This window comes from Pseudophryne corroboree, chromosome 6 (genome assembly GCF_028390025.1).
Source record: "Pseudophryne corroboree isolate aPseCor3 chromosome 6, aPseCor3.hap2, whole genome shotgun sequence".
Taxonomy (NCBI): domain Eukaryota; kingdom Metazoa; phylum Chordata; class Amphibia; order Anura; family Myobatrachidae; genus Pseudophryne; species Pseudophryne corroboree.
In genome coordinates, this window is record NC_086449.1 from 644,120,179 (window position 1) to 644,133,373 (window position 13,195).

The following is a 13,195-nucleotide window of genomic DNA, read 5'->3' on the forward strand; positions in this document are numbered from 1 at the left end:
GGGAACTGTGTGCAGTGCACCACACCTGCAGGCTCCAGCGGCGGTGGGTGTGGGATCCGGGTGCGCCCCACGTTGAAACACATAAGCAGAGTAGCTTCCTGGCTGTAACCAGTGCAGCAGGCTGGCCACTCCCGCCGCCTCCTGGTGCACAGCGCTGCCTGTATAGTGTCTGGTTCTGCACACTATTATTCATTAAAAAAAAACTTCCGGGTCAGTGAAGAAGTGCCGGTATGCCATACCGCTGCATACCGGCCCACTTCGACCACTGACTGTGTGTGTGTGTATATATATGTGTGTATATATATATATATATATCAGGGACGTGCAGTCAGGGGAGGCAGGGGAGGCAAAAACTGCCTTAAATTAGTTTTGGAGGCACCGAGAGCGGTGCCTCCCGCGGCCAATAATAAAGGTTTGGAAGCGGGGGGCGGGGTCAAACAACGGGCAGTAAAAAGCCCATTGAAAAAAGCACAGTAAGCGGCACTAGTATGAGTGCCTCAGTGACAGGGGCGTGCTTTCAGCCCACATGAAAGCACGCCCCTGCCACTGAGGAATATATGATTGGGCACCAGATCAGAGCTTACCTCCCTGGGGTCCAGCCCACCTTCACTGGGACTGACACCTTGGCTTGTCCACCCCGAGCATCTACCCCCGAGAGAGGCCTCTGCACCAGCACACCTGTTGTTCCCCTCTCATTGCCGCTAACGGGGTAGCCACTCTCACTGCCAGGATTAGTGTGATGATAAGGGCCGGCATCACACTTAGGGGGGCGCCGCAGTTCCGACATACAGAACTCAGAAAGACCAGCTCCTCTCCTCTTCAGGTTAGTGTCTCCGCCGCTGTCCCCGCCGCTGTAGTCTGCAGCGCAGCCAGAGAGCCGGACAGTGTGTATAACCCACCATCCACCAGTGCCGTGCTGAGCGCTGCTGTGTACTGATCGTGGCCTGCCCTGCGCTGCATTCTGTGTTTCAGAGAGCAGGGCAGACCATGATCAGTACACAGCAGCGCTCAGCACGGCACTGGGGGATGGTAGGTTATATACACACATATGTGCGCACTGTGCTGGGGTGTAAGGGGAGGGGGGGGTCATTGGTGTGTTAGTGCTGCGGGACAGGGTTTGTGTGGGGTGTCAGTGCTGCGGGACAGGGTCTGTGTGGGGTGTCAGTGCTGCGGGACAGGGTCTGTGTGGGGTGTCAGTGCTGCGGGACAGGATTTGTGTGGGGTGTCAGTGCTGCGGGACAGGGTCTGTGTGGGGTGTCAGTGCTGCGGGACAGGATCTGTGTTGGGTGTCAGTGCTGCGGGACAGGATCTGTGTGGGGTGTCAGTGCTGCGGGACAGGGTCTGTGTGGGGTGTCAGTGCTGCGGGACAGGGTCTGTGTTGGGTGTCAGTGCTTCGGGACAGGGTCTGTGTGGGGTGTCAGTGCTGCGGGACAGGGTCTGTGTGGGGTGTCAGTGCTGCGGGACAGGGTCTGTGTGGGGTGTCAGTGCTGCGGGTCAGGGTCTGTGTGGGGTGTCAGTGCTGCGGGACAGGGTTTGTGTGGGGTGTCAGTGCTGCGGGACAGGGTCTGTGTGAGGTGTCAGTGCTGCGGGACAGGGTCTGTGTTGGGTGTCAGTGCTGCGGGACAGAGTCTGTGTGGGGTGTCAGTGCTGCGGGACAGGGTCTGTGTGGGTGTCAGTGCTGCATGACAGGGTCTGTGTTGGGTGTCAGTGCTGCGGGACAGGGTCTGTGTGGGATATCAGTGCTGCGGTACAGGGTCTGTGTCGGGTGTCAGTGCTGCGGGACAGGGTCTGTGTGGGATATCAGTGCTGCGGGACAGGGTCTGGTATGTGGGGTGCCTGTGGGGTGTTAGTGCTGCAGAACAGAATCTGGTCTGTGGGGTGCCTGTGCTGCGGGACAGGGTCCGGCCTGTGGGGTGTCAGTGCTGCGGGGTCCGGCCTGTGGGGTTTCAGTGCTGTCGGACAGGGTCTGTGGGGTGTCAGTGCTGCGGGACAGGGTCCGTGGGGAGGGTGATTACTGCATATGTGCTGGGGTATAAGGGGTGGTGATTAGGTATAAGGGGAGGGGGTGATTATTGCATGTGTGCCGGGGTAAAAGGGCAGGGGCCGCTGTTTCAATCAATGGCCTGCAGCTGTAATCCCGCCTCCATGCTTCCAGGCAGACCCTCCACTGCTCTCCGTAACCCCGGGCACCTCTGCTGCCCAGGCCCTGGCTGCTGCTACACCCCAGGCTTCGCGGGCATTGGTGGCAGCATCGGACTGGGAATTAGCTGTGGGGCGGCATCTGGTGGCGACTTCAGCAGGCATTGGCAGCTGGCATGGGCGGCAGTACAGTAGAGGGCACTGGTGGCGGCCATAGCAGCGGTGGTAACGGGCATGCCTCACCAGGCACTGACCTCACCGCACGCCACTGATAGATATATATAGATATATATATATATATATATATACTTGCACACAATATGACAGGCGGCACTCAGAGACTTATACTCAGCAGTATAGATTGCATAAATACCCCGTAGGGTGTGCTTTCATGTACATGAAAGCACACCCTACGGGGTGTTTATGCAATCTATATTGCTGAGTATGTCTCTGAGTGCCGCCTGTCATATTGTGTGCAAGTGTATTTGGGGATTGTACCCCATAGAAGGGCACCAGAGCCAGTTACTGGAGTAACTGGAGTGCCGGAGGAAATAAAATAAGAATTTACTTACCGATAATTCTATTTCTCGGAGTCCGTAGTGGATGCTGGGGTTCCTGAAAGGACCATGGGGAATAGCGGCTCCGCAGGAGACAGGGCACAAAAGTAAAGCTTTTCCGATCAGGTGGTGTGCACTGGCTCCTCCCCCCATGACCCTCCTCCAGACTCCAGTTAGGTACTGTGCCCGGACGAGCGTACACAATAAGGGAGGAATTTTGAATCCCGGGTAAGACTCATACCAGCCACACCAATCACACCGTACAACTTGTGATCTAAACCCAGTTAACAGTATGATAACAAAAGGAGCCTCTGAAAGACGGCTTCCTACAACAATAACCCGATTTTTGTAACAATAACTATGTACAAGTATTGCAGAATAATCCGCACTTGGGATGGGCGCCCAGCATCCACTACGGACTCCGAGAAATAGAATTATCGGTAAGTAAATTCTTATTTTCTCTATCGTCCTAGTGGATGCTGGGGTTCCTGAAAGGACCATGGGGATTATACCAAAGCTCCCAAACGGGCGGGAGAGTGCGGATGACTCTGCAGCACCGAATGAGAGAACTCCAGGTCCTCTTTTTGCCAGGGTATCAAATTTGTAGAATTTTACAAACGTGTTCTCCCCCGACCACGTAGCTGCTCGGCAGAGTTGTAATGCCGAGACCCCTCGGGCAGCCGCCCAAGATGAGCCCACCTTCCTTGTGGAATGGGCATTTACATATTTTTTGCTGTGGCAAGCCTGCCACAGAATGGGCAAGCTGAATTGTACTACAAATCCAACGAGCAATAGTCTGCTTAGAAGCAGGAGCACCCAGCTTGTTGGGTGCATACAGGATAAACAGCAAGTCAGATTTCCTGACTCCAGCCGACCTGGAAACTATATTTTCAGGGCCCTGACAACATCCAGCAACTTGGAGTCCTCCAAGTCCCTAGTAGCCGCAGGTACCACAATAAGCTGGTTCAGGTGAAACGCTGACACCACCTTAGGGAGAAACTGGGGACGAGTCCACAGCTTTGCTCTGTCCGAATGGACAATCAGATATGGCTTTGTGAGATAAAGCCGCCAATTCTGACACTCGCCTGGCCGAGGCCAGGACCAACAGCATGGTCGCTTTCCATGTGAGATATATCAAATCCACAGATTTGAGTTGTTTAAACCAATGTGATTTTAGGAATCCCAAACTACGTTGAGATCGCCCAGTGCCACTGGAGACATCAAAAGGGGGTTGTATATGCAGTACTCCCTTAACAACTTCTGGACTTCAGGAACTGAAGCCAATTTCTTTCTGGAAGAAAATCGACCGGTCGAAATTTGAACCTTAATGGACCCCAATTTGAGACCCATATACACTCCTGTTTGCAGGAAATGTAGGAATTAACCTAGTTGAAATTCTTCCGTGGAGCCTTCCTGGCCTCACACCATGGAACACATTTTCACCTAAGCAGTGATAATGTTGTGCGGTCACCTCCTTCCTGGCTCTGACCAGGGTAGGGATGACCTCTTCCGGAATGCCTTTTTCCCTTAGGATCCGGCGTTCACCCGTCAACGCGGCTGCGGTAAGTCATGGAACAGACATGATTCTTGCTGAATCAAGATCCTTTCTAGTATCTCTTGAAGTTCCGGGTACCAAGTTCTTCTTGGCCAAACCGGAGCCACGAGTATAGTTCTTACTCCTCTCCTTCCTATCATTCTCCATACACTGGGTATGAAAGGCAGAGGAGGGAACACATACACCGACTGGTACACCCACGGTGTTACCAGAGCGTCCCAGCTATTGCCTGAGGGTCTCTAGACCTGGCGCTTCATGTGGGACGCCATCATAACCACCTTTGGTCTTTCCCAACGGTTTACAAACATGTGGAAACTTCCAGATGAAGTTCCCACTTTTCCGGGTGGAATTCATTCATGCTGAGGAAATCTTCCTAGTTGTCCACTCCCGGAATGAACACTGCTGACAGTGTTATCACATGATTTTTCGCCCAGCGAAGAATCCTTGCTGTCATTGCCCTCCTGCTTCTTGTGCCGCCCCGTCTGTTTACGTGGGCGACTGCCATGATGATGTCCTACTGGATCAGCACCGGTTGACTTTGAAGCAGAGGTCTTCCTAGGCTCAGAGCATCCTAAATTGCCCTTAGCTCCAGTATATTCATGTGGAGAGAAATCTCCAGACTTGACCACACTTCCTTGGAAATTTCTTCCCTGTGTGACTGTTCCCCAGCCTCTCAGACTGGCATCCGTGGTCACCAGAACACAGTCCTGAATGCTGAATGTGCTGCCCTCTAGAAGATGAGCACTCTGCAGCCCCCACAGAAGAGACACCCTTGTCCTTGGAGACAGGGTTATCCGCTGATGCATCTGAAGATGCGATCCGGACCATTCGTCCCGCAAATCCCCCTGAAAAGTTTTTGCGTGAGATCTGCCGAATGGAATCGCTTCGTAAGAAGCCACCATTTTTCCCAGGACTCCTGTGCATTGATGCACTGATACTTGGCCTGGTTTTAGGAGGTTTCTGACTAGGTCGGATAACTCCCTGGCTTTCCCCTCCAGGAGAAATACCTCTTTCTGGACTATGCCCAGAATCATTCCTAGGAACAGCAGACGTATCATCGGAAAACAGCTGCGATTTTTGGAATATTTAGAATCCACTCGTGCTGTCGTAGAACTACTTTAGATAGTTCTTTTCCGACCTCCAACTGTTCTCTGGAAACTTGCCCCTTTCAGGATATCGTCCAAGTAAGGGATAATTAAGATGCCTTTCTTCTTTTAAGAATCATCTTTTCGGCCATTACCTTGGTAAAGGCCCGGGGTGCCGTGGATAATTCAACGGCAGCGTCTGAAACTGATATTGACAGTTCTGTATCACGAACCAGAGGTACCCTTGTTGAGAAGGGCAAATTTGGACATGGAGGTAATCCTTGATGTCCAGGGACACCATATAGTCCCCTTTTTTCCGGTTCTCTATCACTGCTCTGAGTGACTCCATCTTGATTTGAACCTTTTTATGTAAGTGTTCAAAGATTTCAGATTTAGACTATGTCTCACCAAGCCGTCTGGCTTCAGTACCACAATATAGTGTGGAAGACTAATACCCTTTTCCTTGTTGTAGGAGGGGTACTTTGATTATCACCTGCTGGAAATACAGCTTGTGAATTTTTTCCCAATACTGCCTCCCTGTCGGAGGGAGCCGTTGGTAAAGCAGGCTTCAGGAACCTGCGAGGAAAAAATGTCTCGACTCTCCAATCTGTACCCCTGGGATAATACTTGTACGATCTAGGGGTCAACTTGCGAGTGATCCCACTGCGCGCTGAGACTCTTGAGACTACCCCCCCACCTCACCTGAGTCCGCTTGCACGGCCCCAGCGTCACGCTGAGGACTTGGCAGACGCGGTGGAGGGCTTCTTTTCCTGGGAAGGGGCTGCCTGCTGCAGTCTACTTCCCTTTCCTCTATGTCTGGGCAGATATGACTGGCCTTTTGCCCGCTTGCCCACATGGGAAACGGAAGGATTGAGGCTGAAAAGACAGTGTCTTTTTCTGCTGAGATGTAACTTGGGGTAAAAAGGTTGGATTTCCCAGCTGTAGCCGTGGCCCCCAGGTCCGATGGACCGACCCCAAATAACTCCTTCCCTTTATACGGCAATACTTCCATGTGCCGTATGGGATCTGTATCACCTGACCACTGTCGTGTCCATGACATCTTCTGGGAGATATGGACAACGCACTTATCTTGATGCCAGAGTGCAAATATCCCTCTGTGCATCTCGCATACATATATATAGAATGCATCCTATTAAATGCTCTATATCAATAAAATATTTTTAGTCAGGGAATTCGACCAAGCCAACCCAGCACTGCATCTCCAGGCTGATGGCGATCGCTGGTCGCAGTATAACCACCGTATGTGTGTATATACTTTTTAGGATATTTTTCCAGCTGCCTATCAGCTGGCTCCTTGAGGGCGGCCGTATCTGGAGACGGTAACGCCACTTGATAAGCGTGTGAGCGCCTTATCCACCCTAAGGGGTGTTTCCCAACGCGCCCTAACTTCTGGCGGGAAAGGGTATAACGCCAATATTTGCTATCGGGGTAAACCCACGCATCATCACACACTTCATTTTATTTTATCTGATTCAGGAAAAACTACAGGTAGTTTTTTCACTCCCACATAATACCCTTTTTTGTGGTACTTGTAGTATCAGAAATATGTAACAGCTCCTTCATTGCCCTTAACGTGTGGCCCTAATGAGGAATACGTTTGTTTATTCACCGTCGACACTGGATTCAGTGTCCGTGTCTGTGTCTGTGTCGACCGACTGAGGTAAATGGGCGTTTTTTTAAAAACCCCTGACGGTGTTTCTGAGACGCCTGGACCGGTACTAATTGTTTGTCGGCCGTCTCATGTCGTCAACCGACCTTGCAGCGTGTTGACATGTTCACGTAATTCCCTAAATAAGCCATCCATTCCGGTGTCGACTCCCTAGAGAGTGACATCACCATTACAGGCAATTTCTCCGCCTCCTCCAACATCGTCCTCATACATGTCGACACACACGTACCGACACACAGCACACACACCTGGAATGCTCTGACAGAGGACAGGACCCCACTAGCCTTTTGGAGAGACAGAGGGAGAGTTTGCCAGCACACACCAAAAAACGCTATAATTACATAGGGACAACCTTATATAAGTGTTTCTCCCTAATAGCATCTTTATATATATATTTATATCGCCAATTAGTGCCCCCCTCTCTGTTTAAACCCTGTTTCTGTAGTGCAGTGCAGGGGAGAGCCTGGGAGCCTTCTCTCCAGCCTTTCTGTGAGAGAAAAAATGGCGCTGTGTGCTGAGGAGATAGGCCCCGCCCCTTTTCCGGCGGGCTCGTCTCCCGCTCTTTAGTGAAGTTTGGCAGGGGTTAAATATCTCCATATAGCCTCTGGGGGCTATATGTGAGGTATTTTTAGCCAGTATATAGGTTTACATTTGCCTCCCAGGGCGCCCCCCCCCAGCGCCCTGCACCCTCAGTGACAGCGTGTGAAGTGTGCTGAGAGGAAAATGGCGCACAGCTGCAGTGCTGTGCGCTACCTTTAGAAGACTGTCAGAGTCTTCAGCCGCCGATTCTGGACCTCTTCTAACTTCAGCATCTGCAAGGGGGCCGGCGGCGCGGCTCCGGTGACCATTCAGGCTGTACCTGTGATCGTCCCTCTGGAGCTGATGTCCAGTAGCCAAGAAGCCAATCCATCCTGCACGCAGGTGAGTTCACTTCTTCTCCCCTCAGTCCCTCGTTGCAGTGATCCTGTTGCCAGCAGGACTCACTGTAAAATAAAAAACCTAAGCTAAACTTTCTCTAAGCAGCTCTTTAGGAGAGCCACCTAGAATTGCACCCTTCTCGGCCGGGCACAAAAATCTAACTGGAGTCTGGAGGAGGGTCATGGGGGGAGGAGCCAGTGCACACCACCTGATCGGAAAAGCTTTACTTTTGTGCCCTGTCTCCTGCGGAGCCGCTATTCCCCATGGTCCTTTCAGGAACCCCAGCATCCACTAGGACGATAGAGAAATATATATATATATATATATATATATATATACACACACAGATACACTAGATACATGGAGGTATATATACACATATATATAAAAATATATACACATTGCACACACATATAGATATATACAGTATACACATATACATGTTTTTATAGCTATATATCTGTGTGTGTAGTATACACATGCATGTGTGTGTATATCTCTACAATGTGTGTGTGTGTGTGTGTGTGTGTGTGTGTGTGTGTGTGTGTGTGTGTGTGTGTGTGTGTGTGTGTATATATATATATATATAGTCAAATCATAACTTACATTACCAGCATTGTATTGTAGGAGCCAGGCTGACAGCCAGCTCCTCACCTCACTTCATGAGGCTCAGTCACTCTGCCTGTGCTCAGTCAGTCCTGTTGCTGCCTCTGCCGCTTCCTTCAGCGCGTGTGCGGTGGGGCTCGGAGCGGCAATGTCACATGTGCTGAAGTCACTTGCGCAGTGAGGCCAGGGCTAGTGAAGCAGCCTCCCATTACGCTGCCATACCTACAAAGTTTATGCCGACAGTGGAATGGGAGGAGGAGAAGGGGGGTCGCACAAACCCATCACTGAGCAATGATCTGCTTTCTACCTGTGTGATGTGCCTGCGCATTGCGGTGCATACGCATGCACAGTTTGTGCCTGATCTCCCACTGTGCGAAAACGCACAGCAGCGATCAGGTCTGAATTACCCCCAGTGTTCCTAAAAGAGTATAAAAAAGTAAAGGCCTCCATGTCATCAGTAGCAGGGATAGAAGACTGCCACATCCACACCCTACGGTACTATGACCTGATGTTATTTACATTGGATCAGGACCCACAGCGCCCTTCCATCAGCCTGATGGATCCTAAGCTAGGAGATGAGGAAGGAGATGTTGAAGAAGGTTGTAGTGTAGGTTTTGTAAGTGGAACCACAGTGCACACACACCATGCTCAATGTTCAACAGTACATCCAAATTGGCCACTAAATGTAATTACTTAATGCAGCCTTCCTCCCAGAGGTGGAGATAGTAACATCTTTTAAATTCTTGGGCATGACTATATCTAACGATTTGTCATGGAATTCTCATACTGACACTGTCATAAAGAAAGCCCAACAGCATTTATATTTTCTTAGGAAAATGTGATCAGCAGGAATATCTGAGGCAATTTTAGTTAATTTTTACTCTTGTATTATTGAGAGTGTGCTTACTTACGGTATTTCTGTCTGGTATGGAAATTGTAATGTAGCAGAGATTAAGTCGCTTGATAGAATTGTTAAAACCATTGGAAGAATAGTACATTTACAATTGCCCAATATCCAGTCTATTTATGAAAAGAGGCTCCTTACAAAGGCTAGGAGTATATTGAGTGATGAGACCCACCCTAATTATGGGGTATTCACCTTGTTTCCTTCCAACACACGTTATAGATCTCTGCTGTGCAAGACCTGCCTGCTGAAATAGTTTTTTTCCTGAGGCAATTAATGTGCCTAATAGTCTTAAGGGTAGATAAGACTGTGGTACAGTGTCAGACTGGGGCATGAAGGGCTCACCGGGGGGATGCAGTGACAGAGGCCCAGACTTAAGGGTGTGGCCAGCCTACAAATGGGGTGTGGCCAGCCTCTACAGAGGCTTGAAATACACAATGGTCTAGTGCAGTGTAATGCAACATATCTACCATGTATAACACAAGTGCACAGTCTGGAACCTGATCCCTAGAGGAAGGAGTGGGAACTCAGGCAGTGGGGCCTACCTGTGGTTTCCCTGGTGCCCCTGTGGGCCAGTGTAACCCTGCTGGATTTTAAAATATTTTATTGTCCTTTATTGGTATTTATACTTCTCTGGTATCTGTTTCGCTCATACTGATATTTCATTGTTTGTTCACATGTTGAATATTTAATGATAATAAACTAAACTCAAACTCCCATGGCCCTGTCCTCACACCATTAAAGTATGCCAGGTACTCCTCTCTGACTTGTTTGGCATGTGCAAAGGCATTTGGTGCCACCCCTACTGCCACAGAAGACCACTTATACATTTATCCTGTGTGGTCTGGGTCATCTCGCATAGCTTGGTACTAAGGAGGTAATTCAGACCTGATTGCAAAGCTCTGCAAATTTGCAGAGGAGCAATCAGATAGTAATCGCCCAGAGTGCAAGTCTGCGTTCACCGTGCGAAAAGTTTTGCAAACACTGGTCAGCTGCAAATCCGTTCGCAACTCACTCACCATCTAATGTTTTTTCCAATCTGTGCTTTTTCCAATCAGGTATGCTGATTTAATTAAGCAAGTTTATTATGCAGTCATAACTGACTGGTACATGCTGTTTATTTCAATCAGCATAGTACACAAGTATATTTTAATGCAGGTGGTGACAACTTTGCGTAATAAACACACACAGATATACAGCTTATCTCTATCTATATAACAATAAGCTCATATGGTGGAGCAGTATCTTTTAAAAGCAAACAGTTATTTTCTGCAGGTTTTTTCCTGTAAAGAATGGACACAGTAATTATTTCTTAAACATGGGAAATAGAAACCAACAGCTCCAATTGTAACTGTTGCAATGTTTATAATAACACCATAAATGTTACGGATTGTTGCATAGAAGAGTTACATATAAGAGATACAAATGAGCTATTTTGCTGCATTAAACCAGCATAGTATTTAGGCTGTGGATATCTAGTGTAATCAACACAAATTGTAGACAGTTTACATCTATTTAATCCAAATGCATATGGCATAGCTGCATTTTTGATATATAGTTGCCCCCTGCAAGATAGTCTGCATGATAAACAAATAGAGGAGTGTATATATGATTGATTAAGAGTAGTAGATACACATAGTGAGAATTTACATATGAATTAATGCTGTCTATTTAAATCAGCACAAGATATAGATACACTCCGATGATATGTATAATTGATCAATGAGAGCTCATAGGGTGGAACTGTATCCTTAAAGAGTGAATACTATTATCCCCTGCAGGATACAATATGTAATGAAATGGATATAGTATTTCATTCTCAAAGAAGGTTATAGAACCCTTTAGCTCCAGGTGTAACTGTTGCAGTGTTGCAGAATAGATTCAGTCTGGCTCGGTCCCATGTACATGTGCAGAATTGTATATATATTGAACAAATATTCAATCGCAATATGATTATCGATTACAATATCATATTTGTTCGTGATTCGATTTAATAGAGGCATCCCAATAAATTGAGGATTGATTTAAGTAACCGATATTGTACGGTTATCTTCAGATTATTGTGGTACACACTTAAGAATTACAAATTATATAAATACAATAAGGACACATAAGAGGATTTGATAATTTAATTTATTTTTATTACACTTAGTTCTCATTACATGTAGTGTATGTGATTGCTGTCTCATTATTTTTCACGTTCTCAGGCATTTTTAATCATATGGAATTAAAAGTTATATTTTAAATATACACATTCTTTTCTTGAAAGTGCGCCAACAAAGAGACAATCCTTTTCCTTTCAGTACTTCTCTTCCAATTTATTGTCTATGGTGGCACCCCCACACAATATCATGAATTGACTCATAATATAAAAATTGGGGCTTTTTTGCTATCTTATTACTAAGCGTTATTAATTCTATATAAGTCCAGTGCAGAGGATTACACCCTTTTCCCCTTTCCCTGAATCTATAATGGTTGCTATGGGCAACATCCCATCTTGATTAAAACTCCCATCTTAGTAAATGTAACCCCATGCTGGGATTCATTCACATCTGGAGTGAAGCAGACTTGTCTTTTTTGGTGTTTGCCCTGCATCATCACACTGCATACCAACATCTTCAGAAGGACAACATATCCTAGCATGCCCACACTCCCTGAAAGCCTGCCTTACTACATAAGGTCAAACAGGTTGTTTTTATTAAAATAAATAATTTTTTGAGTGTAACTTTCACAACAAAAAACATTGTTTCCTTAGCCTGGCTAACAAATAGACTCCTGCGACTTTAATGTGCAAATATTGCATTAACCAGGCACTACTCTAAAATTTGAACCACACAAAAAATTCCACTCAGGTCTAAATGTTTGCAACATAATGTTTCACATACAAACCGTGTTGTGCATGCAAACCTGACCACATAAGCATTTAACCTTGTCAAAAGATTGGCCACAGTACAACAATGCAATTATTTTAATGTGTCGTTCAATACTATTTAACAATTAGTAAAAATGTGTTTGAACTTACTTTCCTCTGCCACTTCACCAAGTTGGTCCGGGGCCTCTGTTGCCCATTCAGATGGGGGCAAAGGGGTTTGGCTGGGGGATGGCGACTGGATGGGGGTGGTTGGCTGCATGGGGGATGGTGGCTGGATGGTGGAAGGAGTCAGGATGGGGGAAGGAGGGTCCATTTGGGAAAGAGGATGGAAGTGGGAGTAGGTTTCAGAGGGTGTTTCTGAAAGATAGGGTGAGGGTGGTGGAGAGATGGTTTGGTACACAGAGGGGGAGGGGGGCAGAGAGGGGAATTTGGAATAGGATGGGTATTGGGCTGGATAGGGGGAGTGGGCCGGAGAGGGGGATTGGGCCGGAGAGAGGGGGAGGTGGCCGGAGAGGGGGAGTGGGCCGGAGAGGGGGAGGTGGCCGGAGAGGGGGATTGGGCCGGAGAGGGGGAGGTGGCTGGAGAGGGGGAGTGGGCTATAGAGGGGGAGTGGGCTGGAGAGGGGGAGTGGGCTGGAGAGGGGGAGTGGGCCAGAGAGGGGGATTGGGCCGGAGAGGGGGATTGGGCCGGAGAGGGGGAGGTGGCCGGAGAGGGGGAGTGGGCTGGAGAGGGGGAGTGGGCCGGAGAGGGGGAGGTGGCCAGAGAGGGGGAGTGGGCTGGAGAGGGGGAGTGGGCCGGAGAGGGGGATTGGGCCGGAGAGGGGTAGGTGGCCGGAGAGGGGGAGTGGGCTTGAGAGGGGGAGTGGGCCG

General features: G+C 48.5%; 1 protein-coding gene across 1 annotated transcript in view; it reads left to right on the forward strand.

The window, feature by feature from the left end:
• The first annotated feature begins 601 nt into the window (after window positions 1-601).
• The window catches only part of P4HA2 (prolyl 4-hydroxylase subunit alpha 2), a 263,726-nt gene continuing 251,132 nt past the window's right edge, over window positions 602-13,195 (forward strand). The window contains exon 1 of the mRNA XM_063928183.1: window positions 602-823. The gene's annotated coding sequence lies outside the window, so the exon portion shown is untranslated. The remainder of the gene's footprint in view (window positions 824-13,195) is intronic.